Here is a 24,832-nt window from a genome sequence, read left to right as displayed (position 1 = left end):
CTCTGTTAATGATGCCACGAGACAGGGGAATGGTACTTGAACAGTACAAATTGCAGCTCCTAGAGTGAGGACACCAAGAGGTGAGCTCCCTTTTATACTTGATTGCCATTACAGGTGACCCTTAGGTCTCCAGCAGCAGCACCCTCTGGTGTACAGGTGTGGTATACACAGGGTGAAGGTACATTCAGGTCTAGTGTTACAGTACATCATAGACATGCATACATAACAACACTCCCCCCCATAGCCTTTCCCAAGTCCTTATTGCCATGACATGGGGAGGTGATCAATAGGGGGCTATGGGAGGTTGTGGTGAGGGTTGTGTGGGTGCCAGGTGTGATCCCTGTGCTTATGGCTGCCCTCAACCATTTCCCCCCCCCCCGCCCCTCACACACAGACCATGTGGATGTCACTGTTGGAGGATTCCTCAATGGTGGAACCAGTGCAATGGGTAAGGTGCATACACTGTTGCATGGCTAAGTGGTGGCGTTTGGTGGTGGGCAGAGCCATAGGGCTGTGTGGACTCCTTGTCGTCTATTGGTGGTGGATGTCTGGTCATCCCAGGGTCCACCAGGAAAGCTGGAGGGTACTGGCCTCTTGCTCCCGGTGCTGGCCCTGGTGGCCAGCGGGTGTAGGTCTGGGGCAGGTTGCCAGTGGTGGTGGCTGTGCTGCCCATTGACTGCTGTCCCTGCAGTGGGTCTGCTCCCACTGGGTGTGTGTGAGCCCTTCCTGGGGCATCATATTTGTCCCAAAAGCCCAGGCTACAAGGTCAGGTAGCCAGCTGGACTTGGGGGTCTCCCACGGGGGATTTCCTCTGGCATTAACAATATACCCTTAGAACCCGGTGTCCTTTAACAGTCTATTTTTAACATGCATGACACATTGGCTCCGATCACAACTCGTCGACTCTACACTGTTATCTCTCTTCACATTATCACATTTTGCACTTACAATATTTTCTTGTGTATCGGTGTCTCTATACAGGGTTACATTTATCATATTAACATTTCTGGCATCATTATTTAACGTTACAAACTTCTTCTTTACATCACTTTTAAAAGCATTCATTACATTTTTTCCATTAGTTTTTCTGGCATCACCATTTAACATTACATTTGCATACCTACATTCGCTTACTGCACTTTTAACTTTAATCTCCTTGGCATCGCTGTGCCTAGTGTGGAACTGTCCCTTTAATTGCCTTGGGTTGCCGGTCTCCTTTAATAGGGCCTTCCAATCCGGTTCACCACTCGGTGCCATGTGTTGCTCCTCCAACACTGCCCCTCGTGGTCTGGTCGCGGCCATTTTGATTCCAGATTCTTCGCCACGTGGTGCGGCCACTATTTTCTTGCTCTCCTCGAGGTAGGCTGTGGTGATCCTTTTCTCCCCAGGTTTGGCCACGGACGCCGGGAATCCACCTTTTTCCCCGATCTTCTTCCCTCGGAGTCCTGCCATGGCCCGAAAGGTGAGGTCTGGACATTTTGGTTGGATGATCTCGCCACGGTGTTGTGCAGTCTGTGTTGTCGCCACACAGTCGAGCTGGACGGAAGGATTTCCATGTGCTGCAATGGATCCAAGTTTGGGGCCGCGTAGGATGTCAATCGCTGGGACCCGGAGGTCGTCGTCGCTCCGACCAATTTGGACCTGCTTCATCCAACTTCTTCCCAGCAGCGTTGGACCATCGCCGGCAACAATCCACAAGAGGAGCTTGTACATTGTGCCACCATGGGACAACTGGACCTCCACGCTGGGATGGTGCCTTTTGTGTAGGTGAGCAGCTTTGCCTGGATTGGGGACATTTTTGGTTGTTCGGCGGGATTGTCCCTGAGTTTTTCAAAGGCCATCTGACTCATCAACGACTGGCTCGCCCCTGTGTCGATCTCCATCGAAACTGGAACCCCGTTGATGTCCACTTCTATCTTCCATGGGGAACTCTCGGTGGAGCAGGTATATATTCCGTACTCTTCTTCCAGGGGCTGAGCAGCTTCGTCTTCATCAGTATCGGAGTCTAGGTGATCGGCTAACTCTTCAGCGATGCGGTGAGTAAAACTTTTTCTACACATTCGCTGAAGGTGACCTTTCGCGTTGCAGACTTTGCAGATGTACTCTTCGTATCGGCACTGGTGAGCCCTGTGGTTTCCTCCACAGCGCCAGCACGGGGCTAGTCGGTTGGCCCCATGTGGCGGACCCGGGGCAGCATTCTTGCCATTCGGTTCGCTGCACTCGTTAGTTTAGAATCCTGGGTGTGGATCATCATTCGTTTGGAGTCACAAACCAAAATCATAAAGGCCTGGCTCACTTTGATTGCCTTCTGCAGGGTGCAGGTAATGTCCACAGAGAGCAGTTTATGGAGGAGGCCCTCATGGCCAATTCCAATAACGAAAATGTTGGGTTTCAGTTGCTCTTGTATTAGAGTTACGAGCTCCGCATAGCTCTTGGTTGTTGTCTTCGCTGGGGCTAGCAGGTCCCTGACGAGGCCACGGTTAAGTCGGCCCACAACTGTAAGCAGGATGGCTCTGCGCTTGTTCGCCAGCATGGCCGGTGAGTCCCCATCCAGATCGTTCGCGATGAAGAAGTGTTCTAACCTTTCCATGAAGGCGTCCCAATCTTCCCCATCAGTGAATTGTTGGTAGTTGCTGAGATTAGACATGTGGTGCATGGATTTCATAACCTCGTCGCCAGTTATTGTGTATGTAAGCACTCTGTTAATGACTCCACGAGGCAGGGGTATGGCACTTGAACAGTACAGACTGTAGTCCTTTATTGCAGCTCCTAGAGTGAGGACACCAAGAGGTGACCTCCGTTTTATACTGGGTTACCTGCTGTGTATAGGTGACCCTTAGGTCTCCAGCAGCAGCACCCTCTGGTGTACAGGTGTGGTATATACAGGGTGAAGGTACATTCAGATCTAGTGTTACAGTACATCATAGACATAACAGATAGTATGCAGGTATAGGAAGTGATCAGGAAGGCAAATGGTATCTTGGCCTTTATTGCAAAGGGGATGGAATATAAAAGCAGGGAAGTCTTGCTACAGCTATATAAGGTATTGGTGAGGCCACACCTGGAATACTGTGTGCAGTTTTGGTTTCCATATTTACGAAAGGATATACTTGCTTTGGAGGCAGTTCAGAGAAGGTTCACTAGGTTGATTCCGGGGATGAGTGGGTTGACTTATGAGGAAAGGTTGAGTAGGTTGGGCCACTACTCATTGGAATTCAGAAGAATGAAAGGTGATCTTACCGAAACGTATAAGATTATGAGGGGGCTTGACAAGGTAGATGCAGAGAGGATGTTTCCACTGATGGGGGAGACTAGAACTAGAGGGCATGATCTTAGAATAAGGGGCCGCCCATTTAAAACAGAGATGAGGAGAAATTTCTTCTCTGAGGGTTGTAAATCTGTGGAATTCGCTGCTTCAGAGAGCTGTGGAAGCTGGGACATTGAATAAATTTGAGACAGAAAGAGATAGTTTCTTAAACGATAAGGGGATACTGGGTTATAGGGAGAGGCTGGGGAAATGGAGCTTAGTCCATGATCAGATCAGCGAAGATTTTATTGAATGGCGGAGCAGGCTCAAGGGGCCGTATGGCCTACTCCTGTTCCTCTTTCTTATGTTATGTTCTTATGAGATTCATTTTTTTAAATTGAGGAATGTAGGTAAAGTGCCAAGAACTATAATGCAGGACACCAGAAAGATTCGCAAGTGTAGAGGAGAAGATGAGGAAACAAGTTATTTTAGATCTTGTACTGTGTGATGAGACAGGGTTAATTAGTAACCTCACAGTAAAAGATCCTCTGGGGAAGAGTGATTCTATGAAAATTTCACAGAGTTTGAGAGTGAAATTAGAGTCTTAAACTTAAATAAAGCTAACAACATAGGCATGAGGGATGAGTTAGCTAAGGTAGATTGGGAAATCAGATTGAAAGATATGACGGTAGATAAGCAGTAGCAAACATTTGAAGAAATATTCCAAAATTCGCAATGAATACACACTCCATTGAGAAATAATAACTGCACGGAAAAAGTGATCCATCGTGGCTAACTAAAAAAAGTTAAGGATAGTACTAGAATAAAAGAAGAGGCTTATAATGTTGTGAAGAATAGTAGCAAGCCTGAGGATTGGGTGAGCTTTCGAAACCAGCAAAGGATGACCAAAAAATTGATAAAAAAGGAGAAAATAGAATGAGAGTAAACTAGCAAGAAATATACAACACGATTTTAAGAGCTTCTACACATATGTTGAAGGGGGGGGGGAGGAGGAGAAGGGGGAGGAGGAGAAGGGGGGGAGGAGAAGGGGGGGAGGAGAAGGGGGGAGGAGAAGGGGGGGAGGGGGAGGGGAAGGGGGGGAGGGGGAGGGGAAGGGGGGAGAGTGGAAAGGGGAAGAGTGGAAAGGGGAAGAGAGGAAAGGGGAAGGGAGGAGGAGAAGGGGGGGAAAGGAGAAGGGGGAAAGGAGAAGGGGGGAAAGGAGAAGGGGGAAAGGAGAAGGGGGGGAAAGGAGAAGGGGGGGAAAGGAGAAGGGGGGGAAGAGGGAAAGAAGAAGAGGGGTGGGGGAAGAGGGGGAGAAGAGGGGTGGGGGAAGAGGGGGGGAAGGAGAAGGGGGGAAGAAGAGGTGGGGGGGAAAGGAGAAGAGGGGGGAAAGGAGAAGAGGGGGGGAAAGGAGAAGAGGGGGGGAAAGGAGAAGAGGGGGGGAAAGGAGAAGGGGGGGAAAGGAGAAGGGGAGGAATGGAGAAGAGCGGGGGGGAAGGGGAAGAGCGGGGGAGGGGGGGAAGGAGAAGAGGGGGAGAAGGAGAAGAGCGGGGGAAGGAGAAGAGCGGGGGAAGGAGAAGAGGGGTGGGAAGGGGAAGAGTGGGGGGGAGGCTGAACGGGCCGGGCCCATGCGGGCCCAAGACTTTGGGCAGGGCCCATCCCCAGCACCAGATTTACAGGTAGGTGGCATTGGGTCGGGTTGGGTCCAGGGTCGGGAGCGCGGGTCGGGGGGGGAGCGCGGGTTGGGGTTGGGGGAGCGGAGGGAGGTCGGTTCGGTTCGTGTCGGAGGGAGGGAGGTCAAGACGGGTGGGGGGGGTGGGGGGAAGGTCAGGTTGGGTGGTGGGGGGGAGCGCGGGTCAGGTCGGAGGCAGGGAGGGAGGGAGAGGGAGGTCGAGGGAGGTCAGGTCGGGGTGGGGAGCGCGGGTCGGGTCGGGTCCAGGGGGGGGCGGGGGGGTCGGGAGCACGGGTCGGGGTGGGGCGGGGGGTAGTGGGAGGTAGTGGGAGGGAGGTTGGTTCGGTTCGGGTTGGGGGGGAGGGAGGTCAGGTCGGGTGGGGGGAGCGCGGGTCGGGTCGGGTCCGGGGCAGAGAGGGGGGGGGGGGTGGGGCGGGAAGCGGGAGTCGAGTCGGTGTCGGGGTCGGGTCCGGGGGCTGGGGGAGGTGGGGGGGAAAGTGGGAGACGAGTCGGGTCGGGAGGAAGCAGGAGCTGGCCGTGGGAGGCAGCCTTATGCACGCAGCCCCAGTGAGGCCATTCGGCCAGGGCTAGGGGCTGCGTGCTTCGGGCCCCTCCCACACAGTTTTGGGTGCCTGGAGCTACTGCACATGCGCACCCACTGTAGCGTGCAGGTGCAGAAGTCCCGGCACTGTTTTCAGCACAGGGACCTGGCTCCAGCCCCTACAGCGCGTGCTGCACCGCGCCCGACTCAAGAGGACCAGCAGGGAGCCGGAGAATCTGTAAGTTTTTTTTTAGGCGCACTTTGTGGCGCGAAAAACGGGCGTCCAGGTCGGGGCTGCGCCGTTCTAGGCGCGGCCCGAAACTTAGGCCCAGAGATATAGCACAGGAGGCAATAATTCAGTTCATCGTGCCTGTGCCAGCTCTTTGGAAGAGCTTTCGAATTCGTGCCATTCCCCTGCCCTTTCCCCATATCCCGGCAAATTTTCAGCTTCAAGTATTTATCCAATTCTCTTTTGAAAATTATTATTGAATGTGCTTCCACCACCTTTTCAGGCAGTGCATTTTTAATCATAACTCACTGCGTAAACAAATTTCTCCTCATTTCGCCTCTGGTTCTTTTGTCAATTACCTTAAATCTGTGTCCTCTGATTACCGACCCCTCTGCCACTGTAAACTGTTTCTCCTTATTTACCCTATCAAAACCCTTCATGATTTTGAACATCTCAATTAATTCTCCCTTTAACCTTCTCTGTTCTAAGAACAATCCTAGCTTCTCTAGTCTCTCCATGTAACTAAAGCCCCTCATCCCTGGTATCATTCCAGTCAATCGCCTCTGCATCCACTCGAATGCCTTAACATCATTCCCAAAGTGTGGTGTCCAGAACTGGCCACAATACTCCTGTTGGGGCCTAACCAGTGATTTATAAAGGTTTAATATAACTTCCTTGCTTTTGTACTCTATAACACTGTTTATAAAGTCAAGCGTACCATATGCTTATTTAACAGCCTTCTCAACTTCAAGTCCTGCCATCTTCAAAGAAATTGTATACATACACGCCCAAGTCTCTCTGTTCCTGCACCCCCTTTAAAATTGCTCAATTTAATTCATATTACCTCCCCTTATAGGAGGCAAGAGGAGAGAAGAATTGCCTATCAGATGATAATGTTTTTTTATATCCTGTTCATCAGTCTGAGGGAGGTGCTAATAAATCCTTCCCAAATAATGACATTTTGAATGAACCAGAGCTTTATATTGAGTAAAGTATTGTTGTGTCGAAGAAAACTGATTGGTACCAAAGAAAAAAATTAATTCCTTGCGGCCGGCTTTAGCAGCGGTGGAGATGTGGGACTTCCATTTGAGATCAGATGCCAAGATTATCAACTGATGACAAAAGACAAAGAGCTATAAATTCCATTTTTTGGTCATAGCCATATTTTTTCCGCCAAAAATATTGCGATGACTCCGCTAAGAGACCTAACATTTGGAATAAAATGCGTCCAGCAGTAAAAATCGATGTTGCATCAGGATTCGTGGCACAAACCGCAAATTTTCTGCAACTTTTCTCCGAGGCCGATAAGGCTGTGAGTTGGGCCTAGGGAGGGGGGTAAACACCCAAAAAAAATTGTAAAAAATGTTTTAAAATCACAAAACATTCACAAGACACTTAACTATCGAATCGCTGCTAAAGAATTAAAAAATAAAAACTTTAACTTGCCTTTTTTGCTGTTCCAAGAGTTGCAACACAGGTTTTTCCCAGGTGTTTTTTCCATCTTATCTATGGGTGCACCACGAGCCAAATTTCAACCGAAAGCGGTATTTCGAGTCTGCACGCCGGCGGTCCGCTCCTCAGCGGTACTTAAAAACCGTCGGCACAAGACTTCATCGAAATTCCCGATTCGCCGTTTTTCACTAAAAACAGCAAAATATCACCAAAAAACCAGGCTCAAGGTTGGGGAATTTCCAGCCCAAAAGGTAGAAGGACCAAAGATGAGAGGCCATAGTTGTTAGTTAGATTGGGAGAGACATGATGGAACTGTCTTTTTGGGGAGATTAGACTTCAACCAAAAGTAAGCACACCTGAAAGAAAACTCACAGAAATAGGTTTGGACCACTGCTGGTCTTAAAGCTACTTTTATATTACTGCTTGATTAGGTCTGATTCCGCAAGACCATAGTCTGTGGGCTGGTTTTGGGCATTATCAAAAGATTTGGCTACTTTATGCCACTGGCAGAATTGTAGACTCGGTTTCTGATGCAATGAAGGAGCTGGATTCTCCTAGAATCCAACTTAATCTGGTCAAGTGGCACTATAAAAACTGACTAAAGGTCCTTAGAACATAGCAGAGCCAGGACTCAACTGTTGTTGTACAAGAAAGGCAAATACAGCAGTAACTAGCCCAAAATATAGCTTCAGATTATAGTCCAAGGAAGGAGAACATTAGATAATATGGCATCCATTTTATTCTTAGTTGCATTCCAGTAATGTCACAGGTGGTGTCTATTTGTTACAGACATCTATTGATGCGTACTATACAGGATCCTGACATTCTTAGCATTAGATAGTTGGCCTAAACCTCTCTGCCCCCCCACCTCTCTTCTCTTTCTTTAAGTCACTCCTTAAAACCTACCTCTTTGACCAAGTTTTTGGTTACCAGTCCTAATATCTCTATGTGGCTCGGTGTCAAATTTTATCTGATCACGCTCCTGTGAAATGCCTTGGGAAGTTTTACTATGTTAAAGGTGCTATATAAATGCAAGCAGGGGCAGATGAACCATGGGGCAGATGGGGTGCAGTTCCAGGCCCACCAAAGAACATAGATCAACCAAATAAATGTAGGAAAAAAATACAATATATATGTGTAACATTTCCTAATGTTTCAATTGCTCTTCGGATATACCTGTCCCTGATGATTACGAACTGTAGCAAAGAACGATCGTTTTCTGTGCTCAAGAGAGTGAAAAATCAAATTTGGTCAACGATGGGCCAAATCCAACTGAATGCCCTTTCACTTCTGTGTATTGAACATGACTTGTTGGCTACTATTGAAATGGGAGACATCTTTGAGAAATTCGCATATAGGAAGTCTCGTAACGTTTTCTTGTAAACTATCTACAGGATATATACTTGCTTATTCAGGCGAGATTCACTTGTTTATACCTACATACAGAAGTACCTATATATACTAATGTACCTATACACAAAACAGAATATTTAATAGCCTGATTTATTTCACGTTATTGAGAGAAATTGGCATATATGTATATGTATTGCAATGTTACCAGAACCAGAATATATACTTGATACAGAATATATGCTTGATACAGAATATATGCTCTCATTGTTGAATATACTGGCCTATGTTTTCACACTCAGAATCAGAATCATATACGTAAAGTAATGAACATGAACAAACATAACTTTCGGCCCATTTGGATGAGTTTGCATCAGGCCCTTAATCGGGCCCTGAATGCAAGTTATTGTTCTCTCCCTCCTCTCACATTCTCTTCCCCCTCCCTCACTGTAGAAAGGGTGATATATTGGTCAGGTGGGTTTTACGCCAATCTATACATTTACAACTACAAATGTACCTAGAATCTGAGAGTTAATTTTCTACATGAATTGCATATTTCTGTATATACACATTTGAAATATATGTGCAACTGCTGAATAAAGAAATCAGTTACAAGAAACACAACCAATAGCATTACATGCTACGAGTTAACAGGTTGACATCAAACAGATCCCTTCAGTGTACATGCAAAGGATGGTGCTGGTGCACACATGCTTTGTTTTATGTCTGGTGACAACCTTACTTGGAATTAACAACACAGCATTCAATTCAACAGGTCCATACCGGTGTTTATGCTCCACTCGAGCCTGCTCCCACCCTACTTCATTTAACCCTATCAGCATACCCTTAAATTCCTTTTTCCCCTCATGTACTTATTTTGCTTCACCTTAAATGAATCTATGTTATTTTCCTCAACTACTCCATGTGGTAGCAAGTTCCACATACTACAATCGTAGCCAACATTCACCATCCTCATCACCTCATCTAATTTAGAAGAGTCTATTACTGGTTCTGGTCTGTACTCGACTCAGGACTGAAGCTGCAGATTGGAAAAGAGGCTAATCCCTCAGCATCCAAGTAAAGACAAAAAGACAAAGCTTGGTATTTGCAGCACATAATCTACCTTGCTCACACACATATCGTGTTGTCTAACTCAGAGAACGTTCATTCTGCAAGTCTTGTGTCTATTCATGGCTTACAATTCCCTGATAGGATCTTTGTTCCCCCAGTGACAAGATGAAATGAATATTAGTTCCATGTGTCTGCTTTTACCCATTCTGCAGCATTTCCACTACCGTTGTCTCACTCTGGTATAAAATGGCAAACAGCTGTGTCCCTGCAGAGTGTTAAAGTTAAATTAGTTACAGTTAAAGGAAGGAATGTTGAACCCATGGAACAGGAAAGGGTTTTCGCATCTCTCAAACACCAAACTGAAAGTTCTGTGCTGGGACTTTTGATGTTCCATAAATCCATTATATAACTAGACTTGGGATGGGTTCAATCAGACTAAAAGTTCTGTTTTAAGATATCACAAAGCACATTCACAAGAAACCTCTCAAATTCCTGTCCAATCTTGCCTTCATTATATCAATAAATATGGAAATAGCCACTCTCATGATCCTCTCAAATGCTTCCATGCACAGCACTTCCACATGTTTTGAAAGAACCGCTGTTGAATCCACTGAGAACAGTTTCTGCTTAATTTATATTTATTCATTTGCAAATTAAAAGATGTATTGACTAGTGGAATTATATTTCCCCAGCCAATGAGAATCCTGCATATACTCAACTCAGGTAAAAGAAAGACTTGGATTTATATAGCGCCTTTCACGACCACCGGACGTCTCAAAGCGCTTTACAACCAAGAAGTACTTTGAGTGTAGTCACTGTTGTAATGTGGGAAACGCAGCAGCCAATTTGCGCACAAGCAAGCTCCCACAAACAGCAGTGTGATAATGACTAGATAATCTGTTTTTTGTTATGTTGATTGAGGGATAAATATTGGCCGGGTCACCAGGGATAATTCCCTTGCTCTTCTTCGAAATAGTGCTATGGGATCTTTTACGTTCACTTGAGAGAGCAGACAGGACCTTGGTTTAACGTCTTATCCAAAAGACGGCACCATCAACAGTGCAGTGCTCCCTCAGCACTGCACTGGAGTGTCAGCCCAGATTTATTGTGCTCAAGTTCCTGGAATGGGACATGAAATAGATGGTAGATAGCAGACACACAATTGCTGAAACTCTTCAAAACTGAACCTCTTTCTTATGTTAAAACAACCTGAACAATGTCTTTTCACATCAGTTGTCACAAACTTGGGCTCTTTAGCCTTGAAAGAAGACAACTGATAGGGAACCTCACAGAGGAACATAACATTTTAAACAACACAGAAAAAGAAACACTGTTACAGTAGCACAACAGACAAAGGCTCAAACAGGGATTCATGCCAGTAAGAATTTCTTCATGAGTACTTGGAATAGGCTTCTGAGCATGGTAGTGAAGACAGATCTTTCAACGGCTAGTTGGATGCTATGATGAGAGAACTGTAGATTTTATTTCTGGACTGAATATGACTAAGATGAGCTGAATAGTCTCCTTGTCTGTATTTACTTTGTGTATATTCTGCAAATTCTGCATCCAATTATTATGACACAGGAGCCTGTAATACAAACAGACAATATTTAAAGCATGTGCTATGAAAAGACTCAGAATTAAATCCTCACAAGGCACCTAGGCCATATGGCATAAACTTGAGAATTTTCATGGTTTATTGGCTTTTGCAGGGAGTGATGGACAAAGTGCAACACAACGCTGAAACCTTCTGTGTGGGTGGATGGGGGAGGTGGTCTGAGAGAAGCATAAAACAATATAGGTCTATTGAATGGCATCTCATTACAACCTGTGAACGAAGCCCAATGCCCAGAACCTTCAGCTTTTGGCTGGAGAAGAATAAGTGGAAGTTAAGGGCAACATAGTAGGGCCTTAGGTTGGTGAGGGTTGGTGGGGGTGGGGAGCAAAGGAAACAAATTGTATGAATTTGCGAAGTAAAGTAGTCATACCTGTAGGGCTACTGATTCATTTTGTCATATCTTACCCATTACAGGAGACCTAACAGACTAATTTGCCACATTTATGAAAGTGTGGGAAATCAAAGCCCAAGTGAATAATGCTACTTGTGAACTGATCCCCTGATTTGATCACAGAATTTATTATGAGTTTAAAAATTACCACCTTACAGTTGCCCATGGCCCAAGTAGCATATGGTACAAACACATTCAATTCAGATCGAAAGCAACTCCTTTTCCTCTGGCAAAGACCACGACTGTTCCTAATTTAGAAGTCTAGCAGGAAATTGCACTCTATTATTCTTGTTCTTTTTTCTGCTTCTTCTCCAACATTTAAGAATCAATTCTAAGTATTATTTCTAAGTACTAACTGAATCCCTTACTTTTTAAACCTCAAGTTTACTGCAATAATAATTTAATGGGTATAAATCTTTGCTTTTGCCTGAGAATTTCCTGTGTCTACTCTTTTAAAAAAAAAAAGTCCTCTTCACTCCAAACTAACAATATAGTAAGGATATTTAATGCTGCAGCAAATTTCACTCTGTGCTTCAAATGAAAGAATGCAACAGTTGAATTTACACTTGCTTTGGCTTCATTCGGCATCCTTTCTGTAATAGAAAAAGCAAGATACTGCCCTAAAATTTCCCCACAAAATCTGAAATAAAACAGAAAATGCTGGAAACACTCAGAAGATTAGACAGCATCTGTGGAGAAAAAGAGTTAACGTTTCCGATCGATGATCTTTCATCTGAACTGATAGAAGTTAGAGACTTAACAATTTTTGAGCAAGTACAGAACCAGGGAGAAAAGGAAGGGGGCGGGGTGAAATAACAAGGAATGTCTGTGATAGGGTGGAGGCCAGAAGTGATTAAATGACAAAAGGAATGATGGTGCAAAGCAAAAGTGGGCAGTAATGTGACAAGTAACAAAAGATGGATCCAGAGGTGTAAATGGTTACAGCAGAACCATTACCACAGCATCTGCTGTCCAAGAAAATATGGTTATGATCTAAAGTTGTTGAACTGAATGTTGAGACTTCGGGCTGTAAAATGCCTAATCGAAAGACGAGGTGCTGTTCCTCGAGCTTAAGCTGAGTTTTATTGAAGGCTGAGGACAGAGAGGTCAGAGTGGGAGTGGGATGTGTGTTTTTGGGAATCATATAAAAAGCAGAGGCCACAGACAGGGCGATTCACATGGTTTTGCGATCATAGAGGGAGCGATAAATTGCGAAAGTTCATAATATAATATATACAAGATGCTGAATTTTCTTGTTGCCTGCAGTTAAAAAAAATAACTTTGTACGACTGCAAGTTCTGACACACTACCAAATGTACCTTCAAGGTCAATGTCACAAACTCAAAATACCTTCAAGTCATACATCATAAACTGGTAACTGCTCTTTGGCCCACATCACACCACACTGGCTTTCCTCTTGGAAAGGCAGCAGAAAACATGCCACTGGAAAAATATTAGGCACGGCAAGAATTAGAAGGAAAACAATTAAATTTAACAAAAATTCACTTTAAATTAAATGACACCTTGCTCTTGGTGTCGTCAGCAATTCAGACTCAGATGAAATGCAACATATGATTTCAGTTTTCCTCTTCTCAAACCCAATTGGATGACTGCCGGGAAATTGACAGATTTCTCCAGTGTCCTCTGCATATCAGTTCACATTTGAGTTAGTTTATGGATTTAAATTCCTCTCTGAATACATCAGTATTTCCAAAAATGTTGATTTTGCTGTGGTTGAATTTTCCTATGATAGAGAAATGTTATTCTTGTGTTCATTAGGAGAGGGAACTGCTTGGCTTCTGATAATGAAACTTAAAATCATAGACAGAACACATGAAATCCTATTGACCTAAAATGCCAGTAGATTTTTTTGAGCAAAACCCTTTTGTTAGAACAAATAAAAAGAAATTCTCTACATAAATAAGCATCTGTTATTCAAGAATGTTTCTCAATTCTTGCCAAATAAAATCCCCAAAGTCACATAATTTAGTCTCAGAAAGAAAGGGATGGGGAGGGAAAAAAAAGAAAAAGAAAATGATGAATGATGTGGATATGAACAACATTTTTTTTTTAAATCCTCCAAAGTATTTTACAGAAAAACAAGTCATGATTTTTGTAAGATTTATTGTCAGGTTTGAATGGTTCCATAACCTGTTCCATCTGGACATTTCCATCTGTTCGTACTTTGCAGTACGAGACTCCATGGACGAGACGCCACAGAGGAAAAAGAAGACAAGTTTCAACACAACTGGGAGTAAGTAGCTTTATAGCTTTTATACAGATTGTCGACACCAGGTGGATATCAAACTTTTCTGTGTGGGAGACCCCGACAAAATACGGAACCCAGATCTGGGCACCCCTGTCTCAGCTTCTGGAAGACAGTGTCAGCTACCTAAAGTTGGCTGTCATTGCAGGATTTGTTTTGTTGTTAGTGTTATGCATGCATAATGTCTGTACTGTAACATTAGACCACCATCCTCACACTGTATACACCATACCTGTACCACCAGAGGGTGCTACTGGTGGAGACCTAAGGGTCACCTGCACACTGCAGGTAGCCAAGTATAAAAGGGAGCTCACCTCACTGTATCCTCACTCAGGGAGCTACAATAAATGGACTAAGGTCACAACAGTTCAAGTACAATACCTTACCTCGTGGAGTCATTACTAGAGTGCTTACATATAGAACAGTTAGTAACTGAAATAACTTGACAACTAATGTATAAAAAGACAGATATCTGATGACCTTGGGAACCTGTAGGTGGATCTCCAAGGGAGCAGCCCAGAGTGACAACTGTAATATACATCAACACCCAGACACTTCACACCATCCAAGTGTTGAGTTTCTCGGTTGCAGCCGAATGTACAAAAGAGGTGTTTAGGACTCATTCACACAATATACAGTGGATTAATAGTTTTTGAGATGATGAAAATCTATTAAGATATATTTATCTTTTGAAACATTCAAAAGTGAAGGGTCATCATCATTATCATAGGCGGTCCTTTGAACGAGGATGACTTGCTTCCACACCAAAAGGATGAGTTCATAGATGGAGGACCCGATATTCCACTCCTGAACTCCAGGGGTGGAAGATGCCAGTGTGTGTGGATTTTTTTTTAACATGTGGTGACCGTTGCAAATCAGCCACCCACACGGGCTTGACAGAGCTAGGCCTTTATCCAGTGGCAAGGGTAAACCAGGACATATCGCAATGTGGGCTGGCCCGTGCTGCCCCATGGCCCTCGGCTCTTCTAGTCCCTGTACCCTCATTTGCCGCACCTCCGCCACGATCACTCGCCGCACTTCCACCACGATCTCTCACCGTTCCTCCACCATGAGTTCTCGCCGCTCCTTTACCATAAAACATTTGCCATACTTCCATCATGATCTCTCACCGCTCCTCCACCTCAATCATTCGCCACATCTCCGCCATGATCTCTCGTCACTCACCCGCCCCGATCTTCCCGCTCCTCCGCTGTTCCTGGGCCTCGCCGATTTTCCTGCTCACACTCTAACCGGCAACCTGAGCATTGATGACGTCACCCAGTCGCCCACCTCAAAGTCGTCTCACACTTGGGACAACAAGCGCTGGAAGCTGTAGTGGCATGCTCTTTATACTCCCAACATGCAGTGGTGTCCTCTCGCAGGTCGGGGTGTCCCACAGTGTTCCAGGGGCCCGCGCTCCAGCTCTTTATACTCCCGACCTGCGGTGGTGTCCTCTCGCAGGTCGGGGTGTCCCACAGCGTTCCAGGGGCCCGCGCTCCAGGTCTTTATACTCCCGACCTGCGGTGGTGTCCTCTTGCAGGTCTGGATGGCCCAGAGTGAAAGGTAGGTCACATCTGACATCTGAATAATTGGGGTGCATGCTGGTGCATAGGGGTGTGTCCGGATATTGTCGATATGCACTTTTGAAAGATATTTGATAAGGCTCCACACAAGAGATTATTAGCAGAAATAAGAGCATGGAATTGGAGGTAACCTTATGATGCAAGTTGGTAATTAGTTGGGAGGTCGGAGACAGAGAGTAGGGACAAAGAGAATGCTCTCTGATTGGCAGGATGTGACAAGTGGTGTTCCTCAAGGATCTAGATGGCCATCAGATATATATTAATGACTTGGATGAAGGAATCTGGGCTGGATTTTCGGGTCTTCTCTGCTCCATTTTTCGCCCCGGAACGGCGGCGGTGAGGTGTTCTGGCTGGGCGGTTAGCCTCCAACGCACCGCAGCGATCCTCGGGTCCAGTTTTCCGGCGGCACGAAGCAGCATCGCCCAGAAGAGCTGTGCCCAGTGTGTAACGCCCCTAGTTGCGACACCAGCTCGAGTTTTGACTATTGCCTGACCTGTCTGTCGGAAAGCGCACCTCGCACAGACCGCCTGGGAAATCAGGGCAGTCCAATCATCCTGTCGGCGAAGAGGTGAGTAATGGACTTCTAAGGTAAGTGTGATTGTTCTTTTAATTTTTTTTGCGATTTGTGTTGTGGTGGCGTGGGCAATGTATTGGGAATGTTTTTGTGTTTTTTTTAGTGAGAGCGTTAATACTTCAATTACTGTTTGCATATAGTTTGTGCTGGTTTCTTCGCTCAATGCTGGGGAACTGGTAAAGAAAAGTGAAAGGTCCAATGGCCAAGAGGAAGGGTGTGTTCACAGTGTTGAAAAGGGGGCTCAAAGGAGGAAGATCTGGTCCAAGGCCAGACAGCGAGCAGGGTGCACAGGTCACAATAGTCAGGCAGGAGGGAAGGGTGGGTGGTCTGAGTTACTGGACCCAAAGCACAATTCTGGGTGGGTGGGCATGATTGGCTCCAGGGCATGGAGGTCACAACAGGAGTGAAAGGAGAGAAAAAAAAGTGGAGACCGGGTTGGGTGCTGGGGGGAACAAGGAGGTCATAGATGGTGGGAAATAAAATGTTTTGGCATGTAAAATAAAACTTGGGAAATAAAATGAAATGGGATGATGATGACTGACATGTATGAGATGTGTTCACCTGGCAACAGCAGCAGAGATTTTGTAGGCCTGAAAAAGTTCAGTCGGAGTTAGTTGCGATCGTATAATAATACTAATACTCCGTTCTTGTCTGTTAACATGATTGTGTAATTATCAACCAAGTATATGTCTTGATGTGGCACAGCAATGGCACTCAGTGTGGGAATGTTAAGGTAAAGCTAGTGAGAAAGTTTAAAGCTGGAGCAAGAACAGATGTTTCATTCCTTGACTGAATTTAGCACAAACAATGAAAGGAGCCTAATTAAGCTAATAATACAGCATAGTGATAACAAGCTAACATTCAAGTTTGAAGGAGAGAAAAAGGTACTGAGGAGAAGAGATGAACTTAGCGAGACTGTGAGACACGTAGGATTCAGTAACATTAAGGACTGCTACAGATAAGAATTGGGGCCTTTAGTTCCCAGTTTCGTGTCAAAACCAGTCATGTGACTTCTCACGTCAGTATGAGTGACAGGTCGGGGGGGCCACGATATCCCAGGCCCGCCGCTCCAGCTCTTTGATAGCCCAACCTGGGGAGCTGTTCTCTCGCTGGAGCTGGAGCGGCAGGCCTGAGACATCGTGGCCCCCCCGACCTGCGAGAGAACAGCTCCGCAGGTCGGGCTATAAAAGAGCTGGAGCGGCGTACCACTTTAACCTCCAGCGCAAGCTGCTCCATGTATGCGATGATTTTAAGATGGGCGACTGGGTGACGTCATCAAAAACCTGGTCGTCGTTTTGGCGCGTGGGCAGGACCATCGGCAGGACCCAGGTACAGAGGAGTGGGAAGGTCAGGGTGGATAAGTGGTGAGTATTTGTTGTCATGTATCTTACATTATTATATATAACTGTATCCTAACATGCTATACATGACTGTAATAAGATATGACCTGTAACCACCAACATACCTTACCACCAGGGGTGCACTTGCAAGAGACAGGTAGAAAAGGACAGGTCTCAGGCAAGTGCAGCATTCCAGAGCTGTGAAATAAAGGTGCAGGTCCAGAGTGACCTTGACTTCACTACATGTCTTGTGTGAATCTGTACTGAGGGAACAGGACTTTACATTTGTGGTGAGATGCGGTGAATGTTTATGGCGGAGGAGCGGCGAAAGATCGTGGCGGAGGTGTGACAGATGAGGGTACGGGGCCCAGAAGAGCCGAGGGCCCAGGGGTAGCACCGGCAAGCCCACACTGCGACAAGTGTGCGCACTAGGTCCGTGCAGCAGAGGTCTCCAGTCGCTCTGCTTAACCCTTGCCACTGGATAAAGGCCTAGCTCTGTCAAGCCCGTGTGGTGGCTGATGTGCAATGGTCACCACACGTTAAAAAAAATTCACGCACAGGCATCTTCCACCCCCTCAATTGGAGTTCAGGACTGGAACATCGGGTCCTTCATCGAAACACCTGTGGAAGCAAGTCATCCTCGTTCGAGGGATTGCCTATGAGTGACAGCTGCAGACAAAGAAACTGTAAAAATAGGTATAAGTTTCAGGAAAGGGATAAATATGTAATGAAACCCTTTGTCAGGTGAACCCTGACCAGTGATTCTCCTGGCTCCCGATGATTCCTCTGCTGGTGTGTGTATATGGTGCTCGCTGACCTACATTAGCACTTGGTCTGGCAACACCCCAATTTTTAAATTCTCATCCTTGTTTTCAAATGCCCCCCATGGACTCGGCCCTCCCCATCTCTGTAACCTCCAGCCCTACAAGCCTCTAAAATCTCTGCGTTCCTCCAATTCTGGCCCCTTGCACATACCTGATTTTAATCGTCCACCATTGACGACTGTGCCTTCAGCTGCCTGGGCCCTAGACCCTAGAATTCCCTCCATAGGCCTCTCTAAATCTCTACCCCTCGCTTCTGATTTAAGGTGCTCTTTAAAACGTAACTCTTTGACCAAGCTTTTGGTCACCTATCCTAATACCTCCATTTGTGGCTCGGGTGACCACCCGTTAAGTGCCTTGGGATGTTTTACTACGTTAAAGGCGCAAGATAAATACAAGTTCTTGTTGTATGGACGTATTGCTTGCTTGTAGTACTAATGTGTGCTGTCCAATAAAATCTCTGTATAACTACTGGATCTCGAGTCTTTATTCACGTAGTGCAGATCACTCCAATAGGAATGGTGCAAGACCCAAAATCAGCATAGTGTGGGCACGGAGCCGGCAACTCCAGGTCTCAAATTTAAATTATTTGACCAGTGCGATTTGCAGTGGCATGTAGCAGAGTAACAGGAGCAAAGAGGGTAAATGGACATAAGGTCAGGGAGAAGATAAAAGGAGGAAGGCAGGACCAGCAGAAACTGTGAATCTGATGGAGCTGGGAGTCGTGGTTAGGAGGACGACTTCACTTGATCCTCTCCAGCCAAAGACAAGCATCAGGTAAGATTAGCGCCACAGCACCAGATATCAGGAGGCCCAGCCAAGATTCGATGAGTATAATTTGAGCACTATGAAAATTCAATCATAATGGAAATAGCAGATGAAATGTGATAGACCGAAGTACTACTGTCAGTGTTAGCTTGACAGAACATTCACGGAAACACAAAACTATAATATTTCAGATATAGATAGTATCATATATGTAAACCTGTAAATACCATGATTAACCACCAGAGGGCTCATCCCCTGGAGTCCCAAGGGATCCCACAATCCCTTGGTAGCACCTGTACATAAGGAGGCCTCACAGGCTGGAGAGGCATTCTGGAGACCTGTAATAAAGAACTACGGTCACACATTACTTTGAGCTCACAGTATCAGTCAGATTCTTTATGCAAGACATAACAACTGGCGACGAGATACAGATAATGAACCCCACCACAACAATTCAGCGAACCATGGGCATCCTAGAGAAATTTTCGGAGGGAGATGATTGGGAAACCTTCGTAGAGTGACTCGACCAATACTTCGTGGCCAACGAGCTTGAAGGAGAAGCAAACACTGCCAAACGAAGGGCGATTCTCCTCACCATTTGCGGGGCACCAACAATGAAAAATCTGCTTGCTCCAGCGAAACCCACAGAGAAGTCGTACGATGATTTGTGCACACTGGTCCGCGAGCATCTAAACCCAAAGGAAAGCGTTCTAATGGCAAGGTACCGGTTTTACACGTGCAAGAGGCCTGAAGGCTAGGAAGTAGCGAGCTAGGTCACCGAGCTAAGGCGCCTTGCAGGACATTGCGAATTTGAAGGACACTAGGAGCACATGCTCAGGGACTTCTTTGGCATTGGCCATGAAGTAATACTTCGCAAACTTTTGACTGTAGAGACCCCAACCTTGAATAAAGCCATAGCGATATCCCAGGCGTTCATCGCCACCAGTGACAATACCAAACAAATCTCTCAGCACACGAGTGCCACGGCTAGTACTGTGAATAAAGTAATGTTTTCAAATCGTAATGTACAGGGCAGGATTCACATGCTTGCAGCTGCACGTCCGTAGATGTCTCAGAGTCCACCATCAAGGGTGGTGAATACAAGGCCATTAACATCTTGTTGACGCTGCAGAGGTGATCATCGCTTCCATTCATGCCGCTTCAAATGATATGCTTGCAAGGGCTGTGGTACAATGGGACACCTCCAACGTATGTGCAGGCGAGCTGCAAACCCTGCTAATCCTGAAAACCACCATGTTGCAGAGGAGGACAGATCCACGGTGGATCACGATGAACCAGAGTCTCAGACTGAGGAGGCAGAGGTCTATGGGGTGCACACATTTACCACAAAGTGTCCCCCAATAATGCTGAAGGTTGAATTAAATGGACTCCCAGTGTCAATGGAGCTGGACACGGGCGTGAGCCAGTCCATAATGAGGAAAAAGACTTTCGATAAATTGTGGTGCAGCAAGGCCTCAAGGCCAGTTCTGACTCCCATTCGTACTAAACTGAGAACGTACACAAAGGAACTGATGCCCGTAATCGGCAGTGCTAAGGTAAAGGTCTCCTATGATGGAGCAGTGCACAAATTACCACTCTGGGTGGTACCGGGCAATGGCCCCATGCTGTTCGGCAGGAGCTGGCTGGGAAAGATATGCTGAAACTGGGACGATGTCCGAGCACTCTCGTCCGTCGACGACACTTCATGTGTCCAGGTCTTAAACAAGTTCCCCTCGCTGTTCAAACCGGGCATCGGGAAGTTCCAAGGAGCAAAAGTGCAGATCCATTTGATTCCGGGGCGTGACCCATCCATCACAAGGCAGGAGCGGTACCGAACATGATGAGAGAGAGGGTGGAGATCGAGCTGGACCAGCTGCAATGAGAGGGCATCATTTCGCCAATCAAATTCAACGAGTGGGCCAGTCCAATTGTTCCAGTCCTCAAGGAAGACGGCACAGTCAGAATCAGTGGTGATTACAAAGTAACTATCAATCATTTCTCCCTGCAAGATCAATACCCGCTACCAAAGGCAGATGACCTATTTGTGACGCTGGCGGGAGGAAAAACATTCATGAAGCTGGACTTGACCTTGGCCTACATGATGCAGGAGCTGTAGGAATCATTGAAGGGCCTCACCTGTATCAACACACACAAAGGTCTCTTCATTTACAACAGATGCCCGTTTGGGATTCGATCAGCCATGGTGATATTCCAGAGGAACATGGAAAGCTTACTGAAGTCGGTCCCGCGCACCGTGGTCTTCCAGGACGGCATCTTGGTTACAGATCGGGACACCGTCGAGCACCTGCAGAAGGTTCTTCGTCGGTTTAATCGTGTGGGGCTCAGGTTAAAACGCTCGAAGTGCATTTTCCTGGCACGTAAAGTGGAGTTCCCGGGGAGAAGAATTGCGGCGGACGGTATCAGGCCCACCGATTCGAAGACTGAGGCAATTAAGAACGCACCGAGGCCACAGAATGTGACGGAGCTGCAGTAGTTTCTAGGACTCCTAAACTACTTTGCTAACTTCTTACTGGGTCTTAGCACATTGTTAGAACCACTGCACTCTTTACTGTGTAAAGGAGATGAATGGGTATGAGGTAAAAAACAAGAAAATGCCTTTGAGAAAGCTAGAAAACTGTTATGCCCAAACAAATTGCTCGTGTTGTACGATCCACGTAAGCGTTTGGTACTAGCATGTGATGCATCGTCGTACGGGGTCGGGTGTGTATTGCAACAAGCTAATGAATCGGGGAAACTGCAACCGGTTGCTTATGCATCCAGAAGTCTGTTTAAGGCCGAGAGGGCCTACAGCATGATAGAAAAAGAAGCCTTAGCGTGTGTTTATGGGGTAAAGAAAATGCATCAATATCTGTTTGGGCTCAAATTTGAATTGGAAACCAACCATAAGCCACTTATATCCTTCTTTTCTGAAAGTAAGGGCATAAATACGAATGCATCGGCCCGCATCCAGAGATGGGCGCCCATGTTGTCCGCATACAACTACGCCATCTGCCACAGGCCAGGCACAGAAAACTGTGCCGATGCTCTCAGTAGGCTGCCATTGCCCACTACAGGGGTGGAGATGGCTCAGCCTATGGTAATGGAAGCATTCGAGAGTGAGCAATCACCTGTTACTGCCCAACAGATTAGAACCTGGACGAGCCAGGACCCCTGACTGTCCCTAGTAAAAAATTGTGTGCTCCACGGGAGTTGGTCTAGTGTCCCGTTAGAGATGCAGGAAGAAATAAAACCGTACCAGCGGCGCAGAGATGAAATGTCCATACAGGCAGACTGCCTCCTATGGGGTAATCGGGTAGTGGTGCCAAAAAAGGGCAAGGACACTTTCATTAGTGACCTCCACAGTACCCACCCAGGCATTGTAATGATCAAAGTGATAGTCAGATCCCACGTGTGGTGACCCGGTATCGATGCGGAATTAGAGTCCTGCGTGCACAAATGTAACACATGTTCTCAGCTGAGCAATGCACCCAGGGAGCCGCCACTAAGTTTATGGTCCTGGCCCTCTAAACTGTGGTCCAGTGTCCATGTCGACTATGCAGGCCCGTTCTTGGGAAAAATGTTCCTTGTGATTGTAGATGCGTATTCCAAATGGATTGAATGAGATATAATGTCAGCAAGCATGTCTGCGGCCACCATTGAAAGCCTGCGGGCCATGTTTGCCACACACGGCCTGCCTGATGTCCTTGTAAGTGACAATGGGCGTGCTTCACCAGTGCCGAGTTCAAAGAGTTCATGACCCGCAATGGGATCAAACATATCACTTCTGCCCCATTCAAACCAGCGTCCAATGGTCAGGCAGAGCGAGCAGTGCAAACAATCAAGCAGAGCTTGAAGAGGGTAACTGAAGGCTCACTGGGGTTCCCCCCACTGAACTGCTCATGAAAAGGGCACTTAAGACAAGGCTCTCGTTAGTCCACCCTGATCTACACGAACAGGTAGAGAGCAGGCGTCTTCAACAGAATACATATCATGATTGCGCAAATGTGTCACGCGAAATCGAGATTAATGATCCTGTATTTGTGTTAAACTATGGACAAGGTCCCAAGTGGCTTCCCAGCACTGTCGTGGTCAAAGAGGGGAGTAGGGTGTTTCAGGTCAAACTTTCAAATGGACTCACCTGCAGGAAACATTTGAACCAAACAAAACTCAGATTCACGGACTATCCAGAACAACCCACAATAGACTCTACCTTTTTTGACACTCCCACACATACACAAGTGGGAACTGACCCAGCGGTTAACCACGAAGCAGAACCCATCACCCGCAGCAGCCCAGCAGGACTCACCATGCCCAGCAGCCCAATGAGGGCCCAACAAACCACTCACAAAAAACAGCATTTGCACCGAGACAATCAACCAGGGAAAGGAAGGCCCCAGATCGACTCACATTGTAAATAGTTACACTGTTGACTTTGGTGGGGTGGGGGCGCGGGGGCCGAGTGTTGTTATATATGTAAACCTGTAAATACCATGTTTAACCACCAGAGGGCTCAGCCCCCGGAGTCCCAAGGGATCCCACAATCCCTTGGGAGCACCTGTACATAAGGAGGCCTCACAGACTGAAGAGGCACTCTGTAGACCTGTAATAAAGGACTACGGTCACACCTTACTTTGAGCTTACAGTATCAGGTCAGATTCTTTATGCAAGACATAACAGATCGATGGATAGATTTTCCTAGGCTAGGAATACTATAACCCAGTAGAAACACTTGTGCTATCACAAGAGGAAATTAATGAAACCAAGAATCTGTGGTTTTGTAAAAAATGCTAATGTTACAAAATTTGGAGGGTTGGCATTTGGGTGCGACCCATCTCCGCCAATGTTACACCCATTGTATTCCCGCAGCAACCTCCCTTCTAGTTGGGAGGGACGATTTCCGATATTCCGCCCCTTCACTGGTGTGCACATGGAAATAATATGCATGGATTAATGCAAAATAATTCCTATCATTTATCCCCTCATTAGACATCTTTTCCATTAGTGTAAGTTACATACAGATAAATAAAGTCATCATCATCATAGGCAGTCCCTCGGAATCGAGGAAGACTTGCTTCCACTCTTAAAATGAGTCCTTAGGTGGCTGAACTGTCCAATGAGAACCACAGTCCCCCTCACAGGTGGGACAGATAGTTGTTGAGGGAAAGGGTGGGTGGGACAGGTTTATCGCACTCTCTTTCCGCTGCCCGCGCTTGATTTTTGCATGCTCTTGGCGATGAGACTCGAGGTGCTCAGCGCCCTCCCGGATGCACTTCCTCCACTTAGGGTGGTCTTTGGCCAGGGACTCCCAGGTGTCAGTGGGGATGTTGCACTTTATCAGGGAGGCTTGGAGCGTGTCCTTGCAACGTTTCTCTGCCCACCTTTGGCTCGTTTGCTGTGAAGGAGTTACGAGTAGAGCACTTGCTTTGGGAGTCTCGTGTCTGGCATGCGAACGATGTGGCATGCCCAGCGGAGCTGATCAAGTGTGGTCAGTGCTTCAATGCTGGGGATGTTGGCCTGGTCAAGGACACTAATGTCGGTGTGTCTGTCCTCCCAGGGGATTTGTAGGATCTTGTGGAGACATCGTTGGTGGTATCTCTCCAGCGACTTGAGGTGTCTACTGTACATGGTCCATGTCTCTGAGCCATACAGGAGGGCGGGTATTACTACAGCCCTGTAGACCATGAACTTGGTGGCAGTTTTGAGGGACTGGTCTTCAAACATTCTTTTCCTCAGGTGGCTGAAGGCTGCACTGGAGGCGGTGTTGAATCTCGTCGTCAATGTCTGTTCTTGTTGATAAGAGGCTCCCAAGGTATAGGAAATGGTCCACAGTGTCCAGGGCCGCGCCGTGGATCTTGATGACTGGGGGGCAGTGCTTTGCGGTGAGGACAGACTGTGGAGGGCCTTTGTCT

Source organism: Pristiophorus japonicus, chromosome 8 (assembly GCF_044704955.1).
Source record: "Pristiophorus japonicus isolate sPriJap1 chromosome 8, sPriJap1.hap1, whole genome shotgun sequence".
NCBI classification, from domain to species: domain Eukaryota; kingdom Metazoa; phylum Chordata; class Chondrichthyes; family Pristiophoridae; genus Pristiophorus; species Pristiophorus japonicus.
This window is presented reverse-complemented; position numbering follows the sequence as displayed.